The sequence below is a fragment of the Mytilus galloprovincialis genome, chromosome 10 (assembly GCF_965363235.1).
Source record: "Mytilus galloprovincialis chromosome 10, xbMytGall1.hap1.1, whole genome shotgun sequence".
Taxonomy (NCBI): domain Eukaryota; kingdom Metazoa; phylum Mollusca; class Bivalvia; order Mytilida; family Mytilidae; genus Mytilus; species Mytilus galloprovincialis.
In genome coordinates, this window is record NC_134847.1 from 14,673,984 (window position 1) to 14,701,887 (window position 27,904).

Sequence of the window (27,904 nt, forward strand, 5' to 3'; positions counted from 1 at the left end):
AAAATTTGGGAAGCTTTGGTTGGACAGTTCATGCATAAATGCACAGACACGACTGGACACGCCATTTTTCAATCTTTCAAGAACCATAACTCCTGAACGGTAAAAGTCAAAATCATTCTTGAACTTGACCTTCATTTTGTTGTCAGTAACAACATGTTAAAATTTTAAAAGCTTTTGATGAATGGTTCATGAGTAAATGCACAGACAACATTTGTTTGCCGCCAGCCCGACCGCCCTACTGCTGACTGCCAGCCGTACATCCCCAAATCAATAACCGAAATTTTTGTCACAAAAATCTGGTTAAAAATACAACGAAAGTTACAAATACACACCAATCATAATGCAAAGCAATTGAAGAAGAATCGCAGAAAAAACAATGAAAAGCATTTCCCCAACCTATCTTAGGATCGAGTTGAAGGACCATCTTTTTAGGCCGTATGTAGATTTGGTTTTGTGTTGCTGGGTTACTATCTTATTGACATTTATCCAACATGTGTTTAAAATAAGAAAAGTCTAACAGACTATAATGAATAGCATGAACAACGTTCACATGACCTTATCTAATATTTAAAAACAAAAACATAGTCTCATCATCTCCTGCTAATTAGTTCAATATGTTATGCTTTTAAATCTTTTATTTTCAATTTATTCCTCTTTTTTTCTTTCTTGTAAACATGTGTTATACTACATAAAACATGCCTATTCACGTATATGTAGATAAAATAACCCTAAATAAAAGATGTTAATTCTTTCTGTTTCCGTTTTCCGTTTCCGTTTCGTTTTCCGTTTCCGCCGTTTAGCAACACCCCCTTTTTTCACCCTCCTTGGCAGCCGTCTGGGATCATAATGAATCAGCTACAAAGTAACAAAACTTTTACAACACTGCATGAAGAATATTCATGCAATGTTTTATTTCGCTCCATTTAGTGGCTCTCTAGAAGAAGTTCATAATATATAAAGTTAATGGACAACAGACAAGGGTCTGCATGTGATGAAAAAAGCTCACTTGACTTGGGTTAAAAAAAAATGTATTTTGACCCTAGGCTTGTGTTCTATTTTAGCCATGTTGCTGGCCATTTTAGTAGGAAGGCTAGGTCGTACGTCACATTTATTATGAACACATGTACAATTTCAACTAGAAACACCAATGATGCAGGATTCTGGTCAAGTCTGTTTATAAGGGTTTATATATATAGACTTAACAAATACAGACCAAATAAATCTGTATGCAACATACAGTTTCATTAGTTTCGGTACTTATACATCTTCAGATTTTCAATTTGGCTTTGAGTGTTCCTGATGATAAAACTAAATCCAGACAAGCGCGCTTTAAACGCATAGAATTATTAAAGTATTGTTTTCAATTATTTTATACTAGCTGAAGTATCCAGGTTGTCCAGAAAAACAAAACTTTATGCAAAAAGCTCATAATGTTGCCAACTGCACTCACTTCGGCATATGTCCTGCACTCTGCAAGAGGAGACACAAATTTCCTGAATTTGATTCATTACACAAATATTCAGCTGTACAATGTACAGGTATGTAGAACAAATCAAAGTATATATACTTACGTAATGTAATTAATCAGCCCTTAATAGAGTCAAATAATGATTTTGGTTATTACATAAGCCTCATCTCATCTTTTCTGATAAAAATGAACAAAAAACAAATATGTAACACATTAACAAACAATAACTGAATTACAGGCTCCTGACTGGGACAGACACATACAATTATGTAACAGAAATGGCCTATTATTTTCTCAATTGGAAAACTGAAATCATTTCTGTTTTCATATTTGTAGTTTTGTTTTACACCAACTTTCAGCAGATGTAAGTCATTAGATAAGAGGCAGTCTACTTGAGTGTGCCTGTTGCATTATAGTACTATTTTATTGAACAATAGATGACTTAGAGGCTTCCACGAGAGAACGGAAGTTCGTAACTACCAAAGGTCATTACGGTCACGTGACGCCACTGGTCAATTCTTATAAACAAATCTCCAAGTTTTTTTACAAATAATTACCAAATAAACAGTTTCGTATGTGTAGGAAAATAATATATTTAGTGCAGGAACTAACAGTGTTTCTTTTTAAGTGAATTTTACGCGTGGATGTATTTCTAAACGAAAGAATATTAATTGGATTTATTTGTGAAAACAGTTACGCTATAATGGCGACGGCCGAACGAGGCCACACGTCCGAGATGGACAATTCTCCTCGAGATGAGGAAATGATAAATGCAATAAAGAGAAGAACTCGTGAGATTTATCGAGTTAAAACTGGGAAAGCCAGCGAAACTCCAAGGCCTGTGCAACGAGATGTTGATGAAACAGGACCAAGTGATATTGACAATATTGGAGAGGGGTCAACCGGAAATGACCTTACAATGCAAGCATTGTGGGACAAAATATCTAACATGGCCGATGTAAACAAACGGCAGATAGAATCCCATACAGAGATTATTGCCAATTTGGCTGCCAATATGCTTACCGTGCAAGACGCGGTTACCAACAAAAATGTCCAGAAAACGAAAACAAACAATAATACGCAAAAGGACAAAGCTGACAACGAAGTTAACCTCATTAATAATAACAATCAAAGTGATCTGTCAGATAATGGTCTGGAAGACATTTCCGACGATGACGATGATGAGTTAAACATCGATGATATTGTTGACGCAAATGACGATGCGGAGAATAAAGCTTTTCTAGATGAACTAGAGAAAATGTACGAAGAGCCTAAGAAATTTGGTGACAGTATAGATAATCAGATGGCTAAATTGGTAGATCAGGCTATAAATAAGCCAATGAAAACAGAAACACTAACAAAGTTAGAGGAACAGTATTTAGTTCCAGAAAACTGTAAACGCCTTCAGGTCCCCAAAGTTAACAAAGAAATTTGGAGAGGGTTCAAGAGTAAGAAACAAAGGGATCCAGATTTGGCACTACAAAATGTGCAAAAATGCATGACAACTACTCTTCTAATGGTAGTTAAGTCTTTAAATGTTATGAAATCTGGAGGGGACATGAATGAGGTTAAAAACACAACAAAAGACATGTTTAAAATGTTAACCCATGGTATATATACATCAAATAGAAAACGCAAACAGCTAATAACGCCAGGAATTTCTAGTAAATATAGAAGGGTAACAGAGGTGGACACACCAGTTACAGAGTACCTTTTCGGGGACAATTTAGATACAAAATTGGAAGACCTTGAAAAAGAAGACAGGAGGACAAATAAACTCAGCTTTAATGACTCTTTTTTAGAGGAACGCAGAGTGGAGAAACGTCCAGGACCTCCATGGCAAAAACCACCCTATTTTCAGCCAAAGCATGCAAAAACTTCTGGACAAGTACATGGACAGAAGGGCAACAAGAACAAGAAGATGAAGGCCGGATTTCACAACAAAGACAAACGTTAAGTGTAAGTGAAAATATAACAGTGATAAACACAGTAGACAATTTTACAGGAGGGAAATTAAAACTTTTTGTACAAAATTTGGAAAAGTTAACAAGTGATGCTTTTATATTAAATGCAGTGAAGGGATACAAGATTGAACTAGATGAAATCCCAAAACAAAATTTTAGACCATCTCCAATAGTTTTTAATGAACAAGAAAACAATTTGATTACAATGGAAGTTAATAAATTCTTGAAAAAAGGGATTATTAGGGTGGTAATGAAAACAGAAAAAGAGGAATATTTTTCAAATATATTTATTCGCCCTAAGAAAGACAATACAATTCGAATGATTTTGAACTTGAAAAACTTCAATGAAAGTGTGTCAAAAATTCATTTCAAAATGGAAACATTGGTACGAGCTTTAACAAACATACAACAAAATGATCATTTTGCATCGATTGATTTAAAAGACAGTTATTTTAGTGTACCAGTTCATGAACAGGACTGCAAATATTTAAAATTTATGTGGAATGATATCGCTTATCAATTTTGTGTATTACCACAAGGATTATCAACCAGTCCAAGAATTTTTACAAAATTACTTAAACCAGTATACTCTTTTTTGAGAAAAATGGGTCATATAAATGTTCCTTATATAGACGATAGCTTACTTATAGCACGCTCTTATGAAGACTGTCAGAACAATGTAAAACATACTGTGGAATTAGTTGATAGTTTAGGCTTTACAGTACACCCAAAGAAATCTGTCTTTACACCAACTAAAGAAATAACTTTTTTAGGATTTATAATTAATTCTGAAAATATGACAGTTAGATTGACACAAGAAAGGATTTTAAATTTACAAGATTTATGTGTTAATGCATTGCATTCGAAGGAAATAACTATTCGAAGTTTTGCTACAATTATAGGAAAAATGGTTGCCAGTGAACCAGGTGTACTATATGCTCAATTGTATTACAAAGATTTAGAAATATATAAAGAGAAAGTGTTAAAAAAGTTTTATGGGAATTATGATAGAAGTATTTGTTTACCAATTCATGTGAAAACAATATTTAATTGGTGGATAAAAAATCTTCCTTCTAGTTACAAACCAATAATTCAAAATGATCCTGATATTATAATGTTCAGTGATTCAAGTAAAACTGGCTGGGGTGGAATTAATAAAACCACTGGGAAGAAAACAGAAGGTTTTTGGTCAGCAGAAGAAAGAGAAATGCATATTAATGTTTTAGAATTAAAGGCAGCTTTCTTAACTTTACAATCATTGGCTGGGAATATTTCACAAAAGCATATTCGAATGAACTTAGATAATACAGTAGCTATTTCTTATATTGAAAATTTTGGAGGAAAAATTACAAATTTACATATTCTAGCAAAAGAAATATGGTTCTGGTGTTTAGAACGAAAATTATGGATTAGTGTGGCACATATAGCTGGAAAGCTAAATATAGAAGCCGATAAACTATCTAGAAAATTAAATGACGACATGGAATGGACATTAAAAACAGAATTATTTGAAAAATTACAGAGTACTGTAGGGACAATGCATATAGATTTATTCGCTAGTAGGCTTAATAATAGGACAACTCAGTATGTTTCATATAAGCCAGACCCACATGCAATAGCAATTGATGCATTTACTATAAAGTGGACTAATAATAATTTTTATTATATCTTTCCTCCTTTCAGTGTCATAGGACAGGTGCTTCAGAAAATCATCAAGGACAAGTTAGACAAAGTAGTATTGATAGCACCACTTTGGCCAACACAAATATGGTTTCCGCAATTATTACATCAGATCAGTCAACAATCATACATCCTGCCGAAAAACAGTCTCTTTCTACCACAGGATCTGAAACGAATTCATCCAATTTCAAACCTCCGTCTGGGAGCTTTTATCTTGTCCGGGAAAGCTTGGAAAATAAAGGACTTTCAACACTCACTGCCGACATCATTTTACAATCTTGGAGGCAATCCACAGGAAAACAATATGGGACTTATTTCAAAAGATGGATGTGTTTTTCAAATAAAAGACAAACTGATCCACTTGATCCATCTATAAACACTGTGCTGTCCTTCTTATCATCACTTTATGATAGTGGATTAAGTTACAGTGCAATCAACACTGCTAAATCAGCAATATCTTCAATTTGTTCTGTGACAAGTGGGATAGACATTGGGAAACATAAACTAGTAACTCGATATATGAGGGGAATTTTCAATGCTAGACCGTCTCTTCCCAAATATACAGAAACATGGGATGTAAATATAGTTTTAGATTATTTGAAAACATTACCTGCAAATGAGGAATTAACATTATTACAACTATCACAAAAGCTAGCATTATTGCTTATGCTGCTTAGTGCGCAACGCTGTCAAACTGTTCATTTGATAAAACTGAATAATATTACTATTTCTAATGACAACATGAAAGTGTACATAGTAGACTTAGTTAAACAATCCAAACCAGGGAAGCACATTGGACCATTGGAATTTAATAGACATGATGATAATAAACTATGTGTTATTGTAGCAATGGAAGAATATTTGAAAAGAACTTCAAAACTCAGGGGACAGGAAAAATCCCTTTTCATTTCATGTGTTAAACCTTTTAAAACTGTAACAAAAAGTACAATATCACGTTGGATAAAACATTTATTAGGAAAAGCAGGAATTGATATAAAAGTGTATGGGACACATAGCTGTCGATCAGCTTCATCGTCTAGCGCTGCAGCACATGGGATTCCATTAAATAATATACTGAAAACAGCCGGTTGGAGCTCAGCACAAACTTTTTACAAATTTTATTTTAAACCTATTCAAACACAAACATTAAGTGATAGCTTATTGGAAAACAAATAATAACATTTATTACAATGTATGTTTTTGTTATAAATGTATATTCATGTACATATATATAGTTGGAATAATAGAATAGTACATAATTAGAATTTTTATTAGTATCCAGAATTGCCTACACATACATCCTGGTGTGAATGATCTAAAATGTAGAACTCTAAAGTCTCGTGGAAGCCTCTAAGTCATCTATTGTTCAATAAAATTTCCAAATTAATCGAAACTTGTTGAAGATTGATTATAATTTTATTGAGCAATAGATGACTTAGGGCTTACACGCCCACCCAAGCTGTTGGGCCAGCTCCCTCCCTACACTACAATTTAGATCATTCATTCTCTAAAGAATGACCTTTGGTAGTTACGAACTTCCGTTCTCTCGTGTAAGCCCTAAGTCATCTATTGCTCAATAAAATTATAATCAATCTTCAACAAGTTTCGATTAATTTGGAAATTATCCTCTATCTCTAGTGTGATAGGATAGATGGGTTCAACCTATTCAACAAATTCTGAATTATTTAGGGAGAGAATGATGGTACTTGCAAAAAATACTTTGTTATAAATTACAAGTATATGTAACAAAATCCACGGCATTATTAAACAGAACAGTCTTTTGCAATAAAAATAACACTTGAAATCTGTATAAAATGTTACATTTGAAAAAGAAATGAATTACATGTAGGTTAGGATTTCACTCAATGCATCCTCAGCATGAATCCACTCCTTCACTCAATGTTCTAGTACATGTTCATGCCCTTAAATTTGTATGGTTTGATTTTAACAAATCCTGTGCTAAAGTTTGTTTAATTAGTTCATTATTTTGTCTCCAGTTGGTTTTTTTTCTCCTGATGAACAACAACAACAACAACAATTTTTATTTGTCAATCAAGACGCCCCGAGGAGCAGTACAATTACAGTTTAAATTAAAGTGTACAAATAATTGTGTTGATTTTTTTCATTGAGATGTGAACATATACATTGTATACATGTATATTTATATGTAATATTTTTTTACAAATTAATTCGGTGTTATATTGTTTAGCAAATTTTAAGACAAAAAAAACACGTTTTCACTGTGAAATAAGATATTCCCTCAAAATGGCTCTCAACAAAATAAATGTTTAACCAAATAAACAAATAAAAGCTATGTCAATTCTGCTGCTCATTGGGTTCATTACATGTAGTTAAATATATTTTGTCATGTTGCAATATTTTTTTGGGAAAATATATAAGTTCTACATGTATATGAAATATATATACTAAAAGATGATTTAATACATAATAAGGTTGACATATATATATAATCACTTGCTTGATTATATCATAAGTATCTGAAACTAATCAGATGTCAGTATTTTATATGTGGTTAAACGTAACAGTTGTGAATGCATCTGCAGCTATTTGTCAAACCAATTGAACTCTATATTTATCATATTCTAATGTATTCCCACTGATGTTAGTTGTAGATGCAATAAATCCAATCATTTTGACATATGCACCTAGTTAACATTCAAAGGTTTGTACACATGAAACATGATAGCAATTATTAAAAGAAATTCTCTTGGCCTTGTCAGCTTAATTCTTTAACAGGAAGTTGCAACTTTTTATACTAATGTACCAGAAGATGCTAAAAATTAAACTATTTAAACTTTTGTGAACAAAGACCAAAATTGACCAGCAATTAAATTCCCTGTATAATTATCACAAGACCACCAACAGTCAGGGGTACAACTTGTACAAGTTATTTTATTTACTTGAAGATGTAAAAAAATATGCATATATATAAGTAAATAAATAATGTTTGAATAATCTCCCCTTTATTTTCTCAAAAATTTACTTGTATTTATCATGTTTACAGTAAATTTTTCTTACAAGCCCACAAAAGTCATCAAGTTTTGAGATGTAAATTCATGCCTATAATGATTTTTCCCAGGTTTGCTCAACTTTTTTATTAGAGTCTCATTAATTCAACAAAGAAATTGATTGTGCAAAGATCTTAAGTATTTGTGCAAGAGGCCTTCAAAAATTGCTCCTTGGGGGCTTGTAAATGAGCAGTGTTCTGAAGACAACAGACAACTGGGATTTTCGTTGTCCATGGAATTACACTTAAATGATTAGTAATTATAAAGACATCTACAAAGGGCAGATAATTTAAAATTCTATTAGAGCAATAATCATAAATTCAATAAAAGAAGATCGGATGACTTTGTTACTTCTACAAGTAAAAAAAATCTGATTGTCTAAGGGACATAACTCAGCCAATATTTGTTTTACATAATACAAGTAAATAAAATTCACTTGTATAAGTATCCTACAAATTTACTTATATAAGTAAATAATATTACTTTTTCAAGTAATTAAAAATAACTTCTACAAGTAGTACCCCTGACTGACCAATGACCAATAAAATAAGACCTAATCACAAGTAGATTACAAAGAATCACCTACGTCAATAAATTATCTGCAAGAGATATTTAGAATTAGTACATACTGTATAATACAATCAATGCATCCAGTGTAAATGGAAGGCAGAAAATTCACTCTTCCACAAAATATCTAAATATCTAATTGATAAACAAAATATATGAAAAGGGTGGGGTACTTGATGTCTCAGTTGCATGCTCAAGCTCAACCCTACCAAAATAATTTAGGGGTACAACCCCCTCTCCCCTTTCCCCCCACCACCTTCAATCTTCAATCAATTAATGACTGCTTGTAGACTGAAAATAAAATAAATTCAAAATGATCTGTCAAATTACTTAAAAATAAATGTTCTTTTTTAGTAGACTATAGGTTTTTAAACCATATTTTATTTAAAAAAAAAACAAACATGACATATTTAATTCATCTCCCTAAAATCGGATATGTGCCTAATATCATAATGATAACATTTGCTGATTCAGCATCATTCATTTAAACCACAAATATGTGAATCAGTTAATCTTTCAAATTTTCTGACCTAAATAGCATCCAGAATTTACATTTAAACATACCAGTTTTTATCTTAATTGACATAGGAAGTTAAAAATCTTGTTTTTTCATTTAGGTACTTGATGTATATTTAACCTTTCATAAAATTTCAATCAATGAAGGAAATACATATATATGCATGCATGCATCCATATTGATGCAATCAAAAGTGGCTCAACAAAAATGAGGAAAAAATTATTTAAAAATTTTCCTTCAGATACTTTCTTTTGATTGTAAGAAGCTTTTATCCAAGTTTGGTCAAAATCAAGGAATGAGAAAGGTTTATGAATCTAATAAATGCTTTAAAAACTTTAACTGCAGACTGTATGTAATGTTAACTGGAAGAAAAAATATCAGAGTCCATTTATAAGTAATATATACATGTATGTTTAAACAGAAAATATTTTTTTACAAATAAGTTTAAGAAAGTTATTAAAATTTGAAAAATTCTAACCAGAGTGATCAATGCATTATAAGTGGCAGAAAAATTTAGTCCATTTATGTGTAAAATATGAATAACAGGGACATGTAGTTGGAACCCCCCCCCCCTTTTTAAATGGCTGGATCCACCCCTGTACCTTTATCTTTTTTTACTTTGTGCAATGCTGAATAAAATAAATTGATTGGCGTTTCTCGTATTAGTTTGCCTGACCGATGATATAAAGTATATAATAAACTGTTATCACGGAAATATGCCTCACTTTTTTGTAATTAGGGTAATGCAAATGTTGAAATTAAAATATAAACACTTGTACAGTTTTGAAAATATTCAAAGTCAATGAAACATGACTGAAAGTACATGGCTAAACAATCTCCATCGTAATAATATGTGCTTATGCTAATACAAATGTATACCAAATACAATTGACTTATCATAATTATAGTTCCCTTTAAACAGACGTCCTAAACAAACTAATACATGTAAACTAAGCAAAATTTCAAAGTCAAATGACCAAATCTGAGGGGGCGTGGTCAAATAGTCGTCATGGTTATGAGATATGCCAATGCTTATCCATAAACCAACCTAATCAAAACTATAAACTAAGATAAATACTTAGCAAAAGTTTCAAAGTCCATAGACAGTGACCAGTGATGTTATTGGCTCAAATTACAGGAGAATAAAGGCTTTTTCCCCTGGAGTAGAATCCCAATTTTTAAAAAAATGGCTTAAAATTATTCCCAAAAAGACAACTTTTTTCTCAAACAGTGCAGTCTCAGTAGTAATTGTGCATGAATACAAACTGAAAAACTCATTTAAAAATTTTTCATGCCTAAAATGACTTGTATGCAGATTTGAGGGTCTATTATGTATTATCACCATGATCACTATTAACTAGAGGCTCTCAAGAGCCCGTATCGCTCACCTGACTCTACTTGGGTTTTTGAAATCATATAAAAAAAAGATAAAATTTGGCTACAAAGTTACAAAACTTGGTCAGCATCTCATAAGAAACATTATTGCTATGTTTGATTTCTTTCCATTCAGTGGTTCTATGTTAAACTAAACCCCTGCTGGCGGCCATCTTGGATGATTGATCGGCTACAAAGTAACAACACTTGGTCATCATCTCATAAGAAACATTATTGCTATGTTTGATTTCATTCCATTCAGTGGTTCTCTAAAAGAAATTTAAATGTATTTCCCATAGGGTCCTATGTTAAACTAAGTCCCCCCACTTGTGGCCATCTTGGATGTTTGATGGATGACAAAGTAACAACACTTGGTCAGCAACGCATTGGGAACATTCATGCTATGTTTTGTTTCATTCCATTCAATGGTTCACTAAAAGAAGTCATTTGTATGTACTTCCCATAGGGTCCTTTGTTAAACTAAGTCCCCTGCTGGCAGCCATCTTGGATGATAGATCAGCTACAAAGTAACAACACTTGGTCAGCAACTCATAAGGAATATTCATGCCATGTTTGGTTTCATTCGATTCAGTGGTTCTCTAAAAGAAGTCATTTGTATGCATTTCCCAAAGGGTCCTATGTTAAACTAAGTCCCTCGCTAACGGCAATCTTGGATGATGGATCAGCTACAAAGTAACAACACTTGGTCAGCGCCTCATAAGGAATATTCATGCCATGTTTGGTTTCATTCCATTCATTGGTTCTCTTATAGAAGTCATTTGTATGCATTTCCTGTTAGGGTCCTATGTTAAACTAAGTCCCCCACTGCAGCCATCTTGGATAATGGATCAGCTACAAAGTAACAAGACTTGGTCAGCACCTCATAAGGAATATTCATCCCATGTTTAGTTTCATTCCATTCATTGGTTCTAAAATAGAAGTCATTTGTATGCATTTCCCACAGGGTCCTATGTTAAACCAAGTCCCCCACTGGCGGCCATCTTGAATGATGGATTGGCTACAAAGTAACAATACTTGGTCAGCACTTCATAAGGAACATTCATGCCATGTTTGGTTTCATTCCATTTAGTGGTTCTCTAAAAGAAGTCATTTGTATGCATTTCCCATAGGGTCCTATGTTAAACTAAGTCCACCTCTGGCGGCCATCTTGGATGATGGATCAGCTACAAAGTAACAACACTTAAGCTTGGTCAGCACCTCATAAGGAACATTCATGCCATGCTTGGTTTCATTTCATTCAACAGTTCTCTAAAAGAAGTCATTTGTATGCATTTCTCATAGGGTCCTATGTTAACTGCAGCCATCTTGGATAATGGATCAGCTACAAAGTAACAAGACTTGCTCAGCACCTCATAAGGAATATTCATCCCATGTTTAGTTTCATTCCATTCATTGGTTCTAAAATAGAAGTCATTTGTATACATTTCCCACAGGGTCCTACAAATGGATGTTAAACTAAGTCCCCCACTGGCGGCCATCTTGAATGATGGATTGGCTACAAAGTAACAACACTTGGTCAGCACCTCATAAGGAATATTCATGCCATGTTTGGTTTCATTCCATTCATTGGTTCTCTTATAGAAGTCATTTGTATGCATTTCCCATTAGGGTCCTATGTTAAACTAAGTCCCCCACTGCAGCCATCTTGGATAATGGATCAGCTACAAAGTAACAAGACTTGGTCAGCACCTCATAAGGAATATTCATCCCATGTTTAGTTTCATTCCATTCATTGGTTCTAAAATAGAAGTCATTTGTATACATTTCCCACAGGGTCCTACAATTGGATGTTAAACTAAGTCCCCCACTGGCGGCCATCTTGAATGATGGATTGGCTACAAAGTAACAATACTTGGTCAGCACCTCATAAGGAACATTCATGCCATGATTGGTTTCATTTCATTCAACAGTTCTCTAAAAGAAGTCATTTGTATGCATATCTCATAGGGTCCTATGTTAAACTAAGTCCCCTGCTGGCGGCCATCTTGGATGATGGATCGGCTACAAAGTAACAACACTTGGTCAGCGCCTCATAAAGAACATTCATGCCATGTTTGGTTTCATTCCATTCAGTGGTTCTCTAGAAGAAGTTCAAAATGTAAAATGTTAACGACGATGACGACGGACGAGGGATGACGGACGCCAAGTGATGAGAAAAGCTCACTTTGCCCTTCGGGCCAGGTGAGCTAATAAAAAGGGGTCTTATTTCAAATGAGGGTTTTTCTCTTGAAAGGGGGTCTGCAAATTGAAGTCCCAGTCGAATTCATGGTTATTATAAACTTCCCAATTTGACAAAATGGCATATTTTCCAAATAAAAAAGGTTAGAGGTAGTTGATTGTGGCCAAGTTTGCTTTAATTGGCACAGTAGTTTCAGAGAAGATTTTTCTAAAAGATTACTAAGATTTACGAAAAATGGTTAAAAATTGATTATAAAGTGCAATTACTCCTAAAGGGGTCAACTGACCATTTTGGTCATGTTGACTTATTTGTAAATCTTACTTTGCTGAACATTATTGCTGTTTACAGTTTATCTCTATCTATAATAATATTCAAGATAATAACCCAAAACAGCAAATTTTCCTTAAAATTACCAATGCAGAGGCAGCAACCTAACAATGGGTTGTCCAATTCATCTGAAAATTTCTTGACAGATAGATGTTGACCTGATAAACAATTTTACCCCATGTCAGATTTGCTCTAAATGCTTTGGTTTTTGAGTTATTAGCCAACAAGAGGCTGTCACAACGACAGCAAACCGGATTTATTAATATTTATTTGTGTCCTGGCAATATCACAAGAACCATTATTGATGAATGGTGAAAGTGAAAATCGTCAATATCAAATTTGACCTCCATTTTGTCATCCGTATCAACATCTTAAAATTTGAAAAGCTTAGATTGAATGGTTCATGAGTAAATGCAACAACGTGAATGGAAACGCCATTTCACAATCTTTCAAGAACCATAACTCCTGAACGGTAAAAGTCAAAATCATCATTATTGAACTTGACCTCTAATTTGCCATCAGTAACAACATATAAAAATTTCAAAAGCTTTGGTTGAATGATTCATGAGAAAATGCACGGACACGACTGGAAACACCATTTTTCAATTTTTCAAGAACCATAACTCCTGAACGGTAAAAGTCAAAATCGTCATTATTGAACTTGACCTCTATTTTGTCATCAGTAACAACATATTAAAATTTGGGAAGCTTTGGTAAAACAGTTCATGTGTAAATGCATGGACACGACTGGAAACACCATTTTTCAATCTTTCAAGAACCTTAACTCCTGAACGGTAAAAGTCAAAATCGTCATTATTGAACTTGACCTCCATTTTGTCATCAGTAACAACATATTAAAATTTGGGAAGCTTAGGTAGAACAGTTCATGCGTAAATGCACAGACACGACTGGAAACTCCATTTTTCAATCTTTCAAGAACCATAACTCCTGAACGGTAAAAGTCAAAATCGCCATTATTGAACTTGACCTTCATTTAGTTGTCAGTAACAACATATTAAAATGTTAAAAGCTTTGGTTGAACGGTTCATGAGTTAATGCACGGACAACATTTGAGTGACGCCCGCCCGCCCGCCCGCCCGCCCGACCGACCGCCCGCCCGCCGTACATCCCCAAATCAATAACCGACATTTTTGTCACAAAAATCCGGTTAAAAACTGCATTTTACCCCTATGTTCTATTTTTAGCCATGGCAGCCATCTTGGTTGGTTCGCCGGGTCACCGGACACATTTTTTAAACAAGATACCCCAATGATGATTGTGGCCAAGTTTGGTTAAAATTGGCCCAGTAGTTTTAGAGGAGAAGATTTTTGTAAAAGTTAACGATGACGGACGCCAAGTGATGAGAAAAGCTCACTTTGGGCCAGGTGAGCAAAAAATATGTGTGTTCTAATTTCCTTACCTACCTAATATTTTAAGTTTGTTTGTTAACTTTTACAAAAATCTTCTCTGAAACTACTGAACGATACTTGGTCACAATCATCAATAGGAGGATCAGGCATCAAACAGTCATTTCAGCAACCGTTAGCGTTAAATTTGTTAAAAAGTTAACATGATTTGTCAAAATATACTTATCATGATTCGTCATAAGTCTCAAATGATTATCGTTATTGTCATTTTTGGAAAAAAAATAACGTGCTTCGCCTAAATCAGTTCTTTCTTCTAAAAGAAAATGTACATTTTATCATCATATTCCAAAAAAATTACCGTTTTCATCGTTTGGCAAGAATTTTTACCATTATTTGTCATGAAGGTACCCCCATTACAACGTTAACCCTACAATAGGTATCTAGTTAAAAAAATGTGTCTGATGACCCTGTCTGCCAACCAACATGGCTGACATAGCTCAAAATAGAACAAAGGGGTAGAATGCAGCTTTTGGCTTATATGTCTGAAACTAAAGCATTAAGAGCAAATCTAACAAGTGGCAAAACATATGGCCTGCAACAAAGTTGTTGGGCCATACAGTTTTACCCTTGTCCCCCAGCTGATTTTTGGTAATATAAGTGAGTTAACCATGATGAGTTACAAATTTAATATGTTTAAGCTTTGTTCTGCTCTCCTAATTTTTGCAGAAATTAATGGCAGATATACAGACTTTTCTTTCCCCACCAAGTAGAGGGGGCATTAAGTACTATTGTCAGTGTGTCTGTACCTTTGTTTATCCTTATAGATTGGTTCCTCTAATATTAGATTGCCTGACCAAATGTTATGAAACTTGTACACAATGCTCAATACCTCAAAACACAGACCAACTTTGAATTTTGGTGGTGTCACATACAAATTTGGGTTGCTTAACTATGCAAATAGACAAGAAGTATTAATTAAATGAAACCACCCCCTCAGTCAGGGTCTATTGATGTTTATCAGGTCAAGATCTATCTGCCTGGAATTTTCAGATGAATCCGATAACCAGTTGTTAGGTTGCTGCCCATGAATTGGTAATTTTAAGGAAATTTTACTGTTTTTTTTTATTATCTTGAATATTATTATAGATAGAGTAGGATATACTGTAAACAGCAATAATGTACAGCAAAGTAAGACCTAAAAATAAGTCAACACAACCAAAATGGTCAATTGACCCCCTAAGGAGTTATTGCCCTTTATAGTAAATTTTAAACAATTTTTCATAAAATTTGTAAATTTTCACTACATTTTCCACTGAAACTACTGGGCCAAGTTCATTATAAATAGAGATAATTGTAAGCAGCAAGAATGTTTTGTAAAGTAAGATCTACAAACACATCACTATCACCAAAACACAATTTTGTCATGAATCAATCTGTGTCCTTTGTTTAATATTCACATAGACCAAGGTGAGCTACAACAACAACAACAACAACAACAACAATACTTTATTTAAAGAGGGTTACACAGTTAGCTATATAACTAATCTTCCCTGAGGCCCTCATCATGAGAAATCAAACAAAATGCAAACATATATATTGCATACATTAGTATAAAAAGTCAAGTATGATAATAATGTTCAATACAACTTGATAAATGTGATGAAAAAAATAAACATGATGACATGATCAGTTTTTTATATTATTGAGACAGCTAGGTTGATTTCAATAAATAATCTGTTATTTTGTATTTGAAAGAATTAACATTTGTAATATTTGTTAACGGTATTGGTAAATTATTCCATAAGAATGGTCCAGAATACATAAAGATTTTTTGAACAATTCTGTTTTTGGTTTAGGGAGTATGAGGTTTCTTTTAACAGCATTTCTCAAGGGGTATGGATTTCTGTCTGAAACATAATGAAACTTGTTAGTAAGATATGATGGGGCATCACATTTACTGCACTTAAATGTCATCACTAACTTATGATATTTTATTCTCTGTTAAACTGTCATCCAGTTTAAGTGTTTGGGTGCAGAAGGAGCGAATGGGTCTGTTTCTAGTATTAATCTAGCAGCCCTCTTTTGTAATTTTAATATCCTTTTTAAACCCTCACTGCTACAACTACTCCACACTATACAACAATAATCAATTAGTGGCAAGATATAACCATTATAGAATAATTTTCTGCAGTCTAGATTTAGAATTTTTTTAATCTTTAATAGTAGATATAGTCTAGATGATATTTTTGAGCAGATCACATCAATTTGGTTTTTCCATGTGAGGGAAGGGTCAATTTTAATGCCTAAAAGACTTTCGCATGTGGAAGATTGTATCACTTGATTGTTAATAGTTAAACAACTCTCATGTAATGTGGCATTGCTCTTTGTTTCGTTCTAATAATCATATATTTTGTTTTATTCTTATTGATGAACATATTGTTATCATTGAACCATTCCTCTACACCATGTAAATCTTCTTGTACCTTTGACTGTAGAGTTTGATAACAATTACCAGAAAGATGTAAAGTTGAATCATCGGTATATAAATCAGTGCAACAATTTTTCATATAAATAGGAAGATCCTTTATGTACAATATAAACAGAAGGGGGCCTAATATGGAGCCTTGGGGGACACCATACTTGATATAAAGTTTTTCAGAATGAGCATTACCAATTTGTACTTGTTGAGATCTTTCATTCAAATATGATTTAAAAAAAGAAACAGCAGTATTATCAAATCCATAAATTTCAAGTTTTTTACAGAGAATATCATGATCTACTACATCAAAAGCTTTCTTAATTAAAATCCAATAGAACTGCTAAGTTGATATCACCATCATTCATATCCTGTATCCATTTATCTATGATATTGACAAGGGCAGTTTGGCAAGAGTGTTCTTGTCGAAACCCAGACTGTGCTGGGTGTAAAAGATCTAATCTTTTTAATTTAGGTAGTCATACAAATGTTTTGAAACATGCTTTTCTAAAAGTTTTGATAAAACGGGAAGTACAGAAATTGGTCAATAATTTGTTGCCATGAATTTTTCTCTTTAGAGCATCTAGTTTGTATTTGCCCTTGGTATGCAAAAAAAACACCAAATTACAAAACTTTAATTTACCCACTGAACAACTACAATGTATGAAAATGAGGTAAAGATTAGACGACTCCTGCCAGTTGGATGTGCACACCCTGCATTATTTCCATACACTAAATTTAGTTGATCTGCTACCTATAGTATCTGCAATAGTGACTTTTTTTTACCTCGAAAAACTTTACATTATTCACTCTTCCATGAGATGAGGTTGACATCTAGTTATAACTGTTTGACAGCCATGAGGACCTTACAAAATATTCAAATACTAAATTTAATTATAGTAATGCTCATAACAAGCATGTGCTGTTCATTTTCAATTTCGCCACTTTTACAGATTTCACAAATTCTTTGATCTCTTGGTACTTTTAAATATCTTCCTCTTTCAATGGCAAGGTTATGAGCACTAACTCTTAATTTACATAATGATGATCGATCTGATCTATTTTTTAAAGCATCAACATAACCTGCCCGTTCACTCATTTTGTAAACACTTTGGAAAAATGTTAATTTTGGAGATGCTGAAATATTTGCATGTTGTTCCTGAAAACCCTGGTCAATTAGTCTTTGTTTTATAAAACCAAACAGGGGTTTAATAGTAAGGTTATCATTTGACAAATAAGATAAACCTAAGTTTTGAATAAAAATATTTAACCTTTTAACCCATGGGTTGCTTTTTTTTGTAGCATTATATATTTGGTGAACTAAACTTCCTTCTGAAGTGATTAAATGGTCCCAGAATTTAATGCAAGATAACATTATCTTATTTTTAAATAATGGTAGTCTTGCAAGTTCGGAACGACATGCATCATTCCAGGCCTTACAGTGTACTCCCAAGATTTCTTAAATAAATTTTATATGCAACTTTTCATCTATAGGCATCACTGTCTTTAAATGTCGAAATAATCCCCCAGATTTCGCTACAATAAAGGAGAATAGGGGCTACTAAGGAATCAAAAAGTTTTTCCAGAAGTTTACAAGGGTTATCTAATCCTATTGTTTTCTTTATTTTAAAATATGCTTTCCTAGCTTTTTTCATAAGCGAAGTGATGGCGACATTAAAACTGCCATTATATCTAATATTAATACCCATTTTGTAACAATAAGTACTACATTTGTACTAACTGTCTCTAAGGATTTGCCATTATAATAAAATTCGTTTAGAAAAGACTTTCCGTTTGAATTAAAAACCATTACTTTTGATTTCTCTGTATTGACTTGTAATTTCCAAGAAGAACAATAATTACTTGTTATAATGTATTGAGACAATTTTGCAAACCCTCTTTGCTATCCGATAATAATACAATATCATCAGAGGTTACTCCAGTATTAGAGAGACTTTTGTATCAAAAATGTTCAAAATTACAGGAAAAAGTATATCCACATTGTGCGATAAAAATAAAATAAATCTTATACTTAATAATACACCTTATACGGCACTAAAATTATCTTCCTCTTTCGTAACAAATTGTTTAAATGCAAGAAGTAATCTATTGTAATAGATTTTCATTATACCTAATTTAATCGTTTATTCACATATATATATATATATATATATATATGTGAATAAACAAAATATAACAAAGAAATGTGTGTTGTTTTAAGTAATAATCAATTATTGAAATATGGAATGACATGTGAAAAAACACACCCTTGTTTTAGTTATAAAGTCCTGTAACTCAAAAAGTTTAAATCTTATTTTCACCAAAAAGTATACTGATCGTTTGACTTTCATAAGAAACAACTATGTATATACATGATATATGTTTCATGAAAGTTGGATATGTGGTTTTCAAGTTACGGTGTGACATGTGGACGCCATACAGACAGATCCATAGACGCATGATGGACATTTGAATACTAAATTATACTTCCCGTAAAAAAATTTACAAGCCTATAAAAAGATGAAGTCATGATAATAAGACTTTTATAATCACAAATATAAAAAAGATGTGGTATAATTGCCAATGATACAAATCTCCAATAGAGACCAAATAAAAACAGTAATTAACAACTATAAGTCACCATACGACCTTCAACATTGAGCAAAGCCCATACTGCATATAGTTAGCTACATGTATATAGGCCAACTTAATTTAATTAGTAGATTTTCATCCAAATTTTTTTTTTAAATGGGGTGGGGGGGGGGGGGGGACTGCCTCACACATAATTCTTAATATCTCTTATTCATTGGCAACCATTGTTCTACATGATGTTATTGTCGCTTTAGAAACCTATTTTCATTAAACGACAAAACCATGTGAAAATGTGTAGAAATGCTCTCTTCAGCTGCACCACTACACCAAATTAATTTTGCTTTCTTGTATGAAGCAAATATGCATTGGTATGCAGCACAAGAATTATGAGTACATAATAAAATGAAACCACAAACAAGTGTTGAAAATAAAAGGGTTTGTGCTTTAAAAAAGATTCTTATGCATGATGCAAACATAGGCTAGCAACAATGTAAAACATGAACTTAACAAAAAGAAGTGTTTAATAACCCTAATTGAAGGTATTGGGACAGAGGGTGTTTGCTGTTTGTCAACAGAAAACAATAGCTGTGGGTAAAAAAATCTACATGTAGGTGTATATAAAAGTTAAACAGAAGATGTGGTTTGATTGCCAATGAGACAACTGTCCACAAGAGACCAAAATGACACAGACATTAATAACTATAGGTCACCTTACAGCCTTCAACAATGAGCAAAGCCCATACCGCATAGTCTGTTTGCCGACTTTTTGAACTCAATATACAGTAAAAAAATCTAATAAGTTCATGCTTGAGTCAATTTTTTTAAGTCAGTCCTTTTTGTACCAATGAGTTCCACGATTCTTGCGCTTTGGATATCATTCTGAAATTCAGTCCAAAATTCCGGACACAAATTAAGTCATTGACATTGTACAGTATCAATAAAAAAATCCCTGTTTTTCTAATCCTAAAAATTTGTGTCATACAGCAATTTGCATTCTTGGAAACAGCATATTAATCGTAAGCCGAATATGTTATGCCCTTCCCGTAATCAATCTCTATTTTCGGTAGATGATGTTGTCATCATAGATCTGTAGAATCATTTTAAATTACTCGAAGAAATACAATAATCTAGTTGAAACAGGAAGTTTTGAATGAAACGAAATTATTGATGGTTACTGGTAATGGAAATGAACAAAATCCGGAAATCATATATTTTCAAATATAAAAACTAGAGGCTCTAAAGAGCCTGTGTCGCTCACCTTGGTCTATGTGAATATTAAACAAAGGACGCAGATGGATTCATGACAAAATTGTGTTTTTGTGATGTTGATGTGTTTGTTTGTACATCTTACTTTTGCTGAACATTCTTACTGCTTACAATTATCTCTATTTATAATGAACTTGGCCCAGTTGTTTCAGAGGAGAAGATTTTTGTAAAAGATAACTAAGATTTACGAAAAATGGTTAAAAATTGACTATAAAGGGCAATAACTCCTAAAGGGGTTAACTGACCATTTCAATCATGTTGACTTATTTGTAAATCTTACTTTGCTCAACATTATTGCTGTTTACAGTTTATCTCTATCTATAATAATATTCAAGATACATGTAATAACCAAAAACAGCAAAATTTCCTTAAAGTTACCAATTCAGGGGCAGCAACCCAACAAAAGGTTGTCCGATTCATCTGAAAATTTCAGGGCAGATAGATCTTGACCTGATAATCAATTTTATTCCAATCAGATTAGCTCTAAATGCTTTGGTTTTTGAGTCATAAGCCAAAAACTGCATTTTACCCCTATGTTCTATTTTTAGCTGTGGCGGCCATCTTGGTTGGTTGGCCGGGTCACGCCACACATTTTTTAAACGATGATTGTGGACAAGTTTGGTTAAATTTGTCTCAGTAGTTTCAGAGGAGAAGATTTTTGTACAAGATAACAAAACTTCACGAAAAATTGACAAAAAAATGACTATAAAGGGCAATAACTCCTTAAGGGGGTCAACTGACCATTTTGGTCATGTTGACTTTTTTGTAGATCTTACTTTGCTGAACATTATTGCTATTTACAGTTTATCTCTATCTATAATTATATTCAAGATAATAACCAAAAACGGTGAAATTTCCTTAAAATGACCAATTTTGGGGCAGCAACCCAACAACGGGTTGTCTGATTTATCTGAAAATTTCAGGGCAGATAGATCTTGACCTGATAAACAATTTTACCCCTGTCAGATTTGCTCTAAATGCTTTGGTTTTTGAGTTATAAGCCAAAAACTGCATTTTACCCCTATGTTCTATTTTTAGCCATGGCGGCCATCTTGGTTGGTTGGCGGGGTCACGCCACACATTTTTTAAACTAGATACCCCAATGATGATTGTGGCCAAGTTTGTTTTAATTTGGCCCTGCAGTTTCAGAGGAGATTTTTGTAAAAGTTAACGACGACGGACGACGGACGACGCCGGACGCAAAGTGATGGGAAAAGCTCACTTGGCCCTTTAGGCCAGGTGAGCTAAAAATTGGGGCGGGATGATTTCAGAGGGGCAGACGGGGATGAAAATCTATCAATTAATTTTAATCGGCCATACATGTCGCCGTATAAGAAGGCCCCAAAATCACAAAGGAGACAGCAGTTCCCTTGAAATACCTGGTCTACACTCGAAAAAAAGTGAATCCAGGTCAGTTTGCAAAAAACATGTTCGTTAGACTATTCATGTTTGTAAATTATAGCACCCTTTCACTTCCCAACCCTATATATATTACAGGCTACACATTTGCACCCAGAGATGGATTTGTGAGAAAATAATTTGGTTGCTTATATAGGGATTCACTGAAGCGTGAAGCAACCGTCCCCCTCTTAGGCAGCCAGTGGGCCCCCACTTATGAAAATTTCTGGATCAGCCACTGGCACCCAAAGTCTGTTTGCACCCTAAATGTTTACACCCTTTTTTGTTTGGTTTGAATTATTTTGTAATCAAGTTTGTTAAGTGTTATATTGCTATAAACATTTTAATTTTGTTCCCACTGTTTCCGCGAACAAACCTGTAGACTGTAGTGATACGGAGTGAACTGGATAAACACCTATATCCGCTGGACACAATGTCTACCTTGAAACTACTTATTGCTAGTAATCATTCACTAACGAGTCCCTTTTGAGCAATGAATCAGACTAGTGACAGCCATTGACAGTCAAACCTCGTCAGGTCCCGTAAAGAAGACAGCCCAGTGGCTGTGCTTGGACTTGGAGAAAGGGGTCCTAATAAAATGCTCCCAGAAAAAAGAAAAGGCGCCCGGGGAAAATATATTTTATTGGCTTGAGACAACTTTGTGTTGATGAAATAAGTTATGCACATTATTTTTTTTAAATTTTAGACAAGTAATTTTCAAATTCAGATAATAGATATTTGTAATAATGATTTTACACTAGTAATTTTGGGGCCCTTTATAGCTTGTTGTTCGGTGTGAGCTAAGTCTCCGTGTTGAAGGCCGTACTTTAACCTATAATGGTTTACTTTTTAAATTGTTATTTGTATGGAGTTGTCTCATTGGCACTCACACCACATCTTCCTATATCTATGAATGTTTCAATTTTAACAATAATATAATCTATGAATAGACTGATTATAATGGATCACAGTTTATGCGGAAGATTAATAAAATGTAAGACATCAAAGGCATGTATCAAAAATGATATCAAAATGAAAAATGTAAAAAAAAACTACTTAAAAGAGGGACGAAAGATACCAAAGGGACAGTCAAACTCATAAATCTAAAACAAACTGACAACGCCATGGCTAAAAATGAAAAAGACAAACAGAAAAACAATGGTACACACGACACAACATAGAAAACTAAAGAATAAACAACACAAACCCCACCGAAAAACTAGGGGTGATCTCAGGTGCTCCAAAAGGGTAAGCAGATCCTGCTCCACATGTGGCACCCGTCGTGTTGCTTATGTGATTACAAATCCGGTAAATAATCTAATTCAGTAGGTCATATTCATGAAAGGGAAGGGGATTGTAGTTACGACGTAAGGAACATATGCGATATCATTTGTGAAACGGTTATTCCATAACGGTCAACCAACTCGTGATGGCGTCCGTCAGTAAAATTTACGAAGGCATGATTTCAACTTCACCATTTGGAACTCTTAAATTTCACAGACAAAAATTAATTTAATCAAAATTAAAAGAGTTACACATAATACATCAGCAAATAAAGTTAGTTAAAACAAGGGGGTAAAAGGCAGGGTTTTGGTTTAAATTTAAAAATAAGCATTAAAACCCTGATAAGCATAGCCATGGAAACAGTTTTAGATTCATAAAAAAGATATAATAAATGTATATCAGCATCTGCATAAAAAAGTGTTCACCATGACGATGGCATGCAGTTGCAAAAATAGACTTCAGGCATCATATCCACATGCATTTATATTATAAGGACAAAACAAGCAATGATTATTTATTCTTTTTAAGGAAAAATATTATTATTTTATTCTCCCGGGCGCTAATTTTCCTTCCCAGGGCGCTTTTTCCTTTCCACGGGCGCTTTTTCTATTCCCGGGCGCTTCCGGGCGCTTTTAAGTAGGACCGGGAGAAAGTCCCGGATTGTCCCGCCATGATCTGATATAAGATATAATGCAACAGACGGGAGACTAATTTGGACTTATAATATTCATTTGGGTTTTATTTAACAATTATTATGAACGCTTCATTAAAAAATTAAAGTAAACTTTACCGATAACTGCAAAAATGGTAATTCAGGGAATATATCCACCACCAGAACTTCAGAAAATACTTTAAAAGGGAAATAACTCTCCTGTCGACTAATAAGACGACCAACTTCCGAAGCAAGGTTGACGGATCTCCGATCTTTCCTGAAGTCAGGCCTGTGTTCCTGAGACGGTTGACCCACGGTTCGGTGCTTCCAAAACAATGTTTCTATTTAATTTGTAATTTAGATGCGTCCTTATCATAGGCGGATCCAGTGGGGGGGGGGGGGGGGGCCGGGCCCCCTTTCCTGGGAAAAATTTGGTTGATTATATAGGGAATCATTGAAGCATGACTGGAGTGCCCCCCCCCCCCTTTTAGGTCAGTCAGCGCCCCCCCTTTAGGAAAAGTTCTGGATCTGCCACTGCTTATAGTATTTACACTGTTGTTCCACCTGTTCAATTCTTAGTCCTTGGTGAACCATAGAAAAATGGATTTGAACCGACCACCTGACCAAAGACTACCAAACGATCCATGAATCTCTAATGAGGAGTACCCAATTGCACGGACGGATCAAATGGGGTGGGGGTGGGGTATATAATATGATATAGGGCCGGAATCACTTGAGCATGATTTGAGCTGGACCCCTCCTATAGCTGTCAGTGAAAATTAATGTCTTGCCATGATGAATCACAACAAATGGAAGTTTTTAACGACCTTCACTGGCTGTACAGCCCTCGCACGGTCGGCTAACTAATAAATCACCGCTGAATTGCTTTTTTTTTTTTATATTGAGTCAAATTAAATTAGACCGTTGGTTTTCCCGGTTGAATGGTTTCACACTAGTAATTGTGGGGCCATTTATAGCTTGTTGTTAGGTCACGGTGAGCCAAGGCTCCGTGTTGAAGGCCGTACCTTTGACCTATTATGGTTTACTTTTATAAATTGTTAATTCGGATGGAGAGTTGTCTCATTGGTACTCATACCACATTGATAACTAAGTCTTTAAATATTTATATATAGACGGCAGTTTGACAAAAGTTATACCATGCTTACTGTTAGAATAAATGAATGCTTGAAACATATTTGAATCAGTAATTAAGAGCTCATTTTGAAAGCCTTTAAGGCGACTTATTTGTAGACGTCGCGTGGTACGTTTACTGGTACATAGATTTGAATTCTCCAGAAGAAAACAAATCGTTTATAGTGGAGAAATAAAATACATTGTGTCCTGCAAAACGTAAACCCCTGAAAATACTGAACTCAATTTTGACAATGATCATTCATCACTGGTTACACTGTTTATTCAGTTTGGTTTTCTGTTTCAAAAGAAGATGAAATTATAATAAATGAAATACCTGTAAATTAAACTGTAAAGATTGAAAATAGATTTAACTCACCCTTGCATGTTTGTTTGGTTTTTTTTAGTTATCCAAACGTAGCAGCGATGATATCAATGGCGTTCGTAGAAGTGAAAATCCCTGGGAAAACCAGATACCTGTCAGCTATGATATCATATATTATATATGAGTTCTAAAAGTTCAGCGCAAGTGCCAAAATTAATTGGTTTTTTTTATTCAAGAAAACCTAGAGATATTGAAAATTATTGCAATTTATACTAATAAATGTTTTAAACTGTGAAAGCTAATGCCTATAAATAAAGTACAGATATGTTGTTATTTAACCTGGGATAGAACATTCTGTTTAAAATGTTAATTTTAGATCGGAAAACAGAAAGATAATATTCTTATCAAAAGAATTTAATATATGAAATATGTAATATGCACATTGATCTAAACAGGCGAACCAGTCTAGTATGGGGTTAGTAAGTTTCATATGGGGTTCATGACGCGTTAATGGCGACGTCATCTATTAATGTTGTTGTGTTTCATTGTTTATTTTTCAACAAAACGCCGCAGAAAAAAGTCCAGCGTCCGATAAATTCGTTATACGGTTAACTACTGACCCCCTACGGATCCATAGAGGGTGAATAAAATTCACAGGGGACCTCATAGCAGGGGACTCGGCCTCTGGCCTCACCCCCTATGGATTTTACTAACCCTCTATGGATCCGTATGGGGTCAGTAGCGAACCATATAACTTCAGGCGCGGATCCAGAGGGGGGGGGGGGGGTCCGGGGGTTGGAACCCCCCTTTTTTTTTACGATCAATGTATTTGAATGGGAACATGTGACTGGAACCCCTCCCCCCCTTTCCCTGGGTTAGGACCCCCCCCCCCTTTTAAAATGGCTGGATCCGTCCCTGAACTTATAGTAAAGGAAACATAAAAATTAAATCCAAATAAATTCTTGCATCCTACAAAAAATGTTTATAAACAATAATCATTATATTTCTACGTTAATTATTTCATACCATTTTAGTATTTAGCCGGGTTTTATGAGTAATTATTATTTATTTTTTTGTATTATAATATTTATATCCATAAAACGGAAAGTAAAATAAATTTATTAAATATTTAAATTTTAAACGGTCGTGAACAAAAATACTTGTGTGTTTTTAATTCATAAAGCATGATTTTAAATCCTTGCAGCTCACAACAACCGCAAAAATAATTTACAATAATCACAATAAAATTTAATTACAACCATAATGTTGATTATTTTATACTGTTTTAGTATGGATTTAGAAGTCTTTGCTTATATTTTGTATAGTAATATATTCACATAGTGGAATGTTAGATTTTAAAAGTAGATTCATTCGATAAATAAAATGTCCATCCGTAAATACTTGACGTTCGTGTTTATTGATATTATATATATTCAAAAGAATTTGAAAAAAAAATTACTGACCGGAACGTTAGTTTATTATAAAATTTTAATTCAATTTTTGTTTGTTTGTTTTAATAGTTTAACCTTATAGCATCTACATATTTGTACTATGGTACGGTTTTGAAAATTGTATTCATTGTGTTGACCAACTATCCTACACGTCTTGATTCATTCACATTATAGATCACATTTCAAAAGCACACTATCGGTTTGCGTTCTCACAAATTCCGGATAAAATGTCAATGAATCCTGAGTCGAAACATTTAGTGTAGGCCGTTTGACATTCGAATTCAACTATTAGATTAAGATATGTGATGACGCAAATGTGCAGGCGCGGATCCAGAGGGGGGTTCCGGGGGTTGGAACCCCCCTTTTTTTGGACGATCAATGCATTTGAATGGGGACATGTAATTGGAACCCCCCTTTTGTCCTGGGTTAGGAACCCCCCTTTTTTTTTAAATGGCTGGATCCGCCCCTGATGTGTATTCTTTTCCTGAGCTTTCTATTTACTATTTCGTGCGCTAAAATACTACTTGCATGCAATACTATTAAATTCACTCGTGAAAGCTTATTTTCGTTTTTGTTATCTAAATTCAGGACACGGCAGAAAGAGCTTTACATATGACTTTCAAGCACGATCATTACTAACGGTATTCTAACCTCGAGTTGTTTCTCTTTTGTTTTTTTTTTTGAGTCACTGTCCTATTATAAACTTTGACCTTTTCGAAAAGCTAAGGATGGTCTACCCAAGGAATAGATTCCTTAACTTTGTAATGTATTTAGCCTTTTAACTTTTTTCATTCGAGCGTCACTGATGCTTTTTTTGTAGACTTAACTCGTGTCTG

The 27,904-nt window shown here is 33.9% G+C and overlaps 2 long non-coding RNA genes across 2 annotated transcripts in view; one reads left to right on the plus strand and one right to left on the minus strand.

Annotated features, from left to right (window-relative positions):
• LOC143048990 (uncharacterized) overlaps positions 1–24,373 on the minus strand; it is a 33,642-nt gene extending 9,269 nt beyond the window's left edge. Inside the window, exon 1 of the long non-coding RNA XR_012969979.1 lies at positions 24,300–24,373. This is a non-coding gene — a long non-coding RNA (uncharacterized LOC143048990). The remainder of the gene's footprint in view (positions 1–24,299) is intronic.
• On the plus strand, positions 792–26,377 carry LOC143048989 (uncharacterized). The gene is made up of 3 exons (XR_012969978.1): positions 792–862; positions 1,379–1,538; positions 25,700–26,377. It is a non-coding gene; the product is annotated as an uncharacterized LOC143048989 (long non-coding RNA).
• Positions 26,378–27,904: the final 1,527 nt, after the last annotated feature.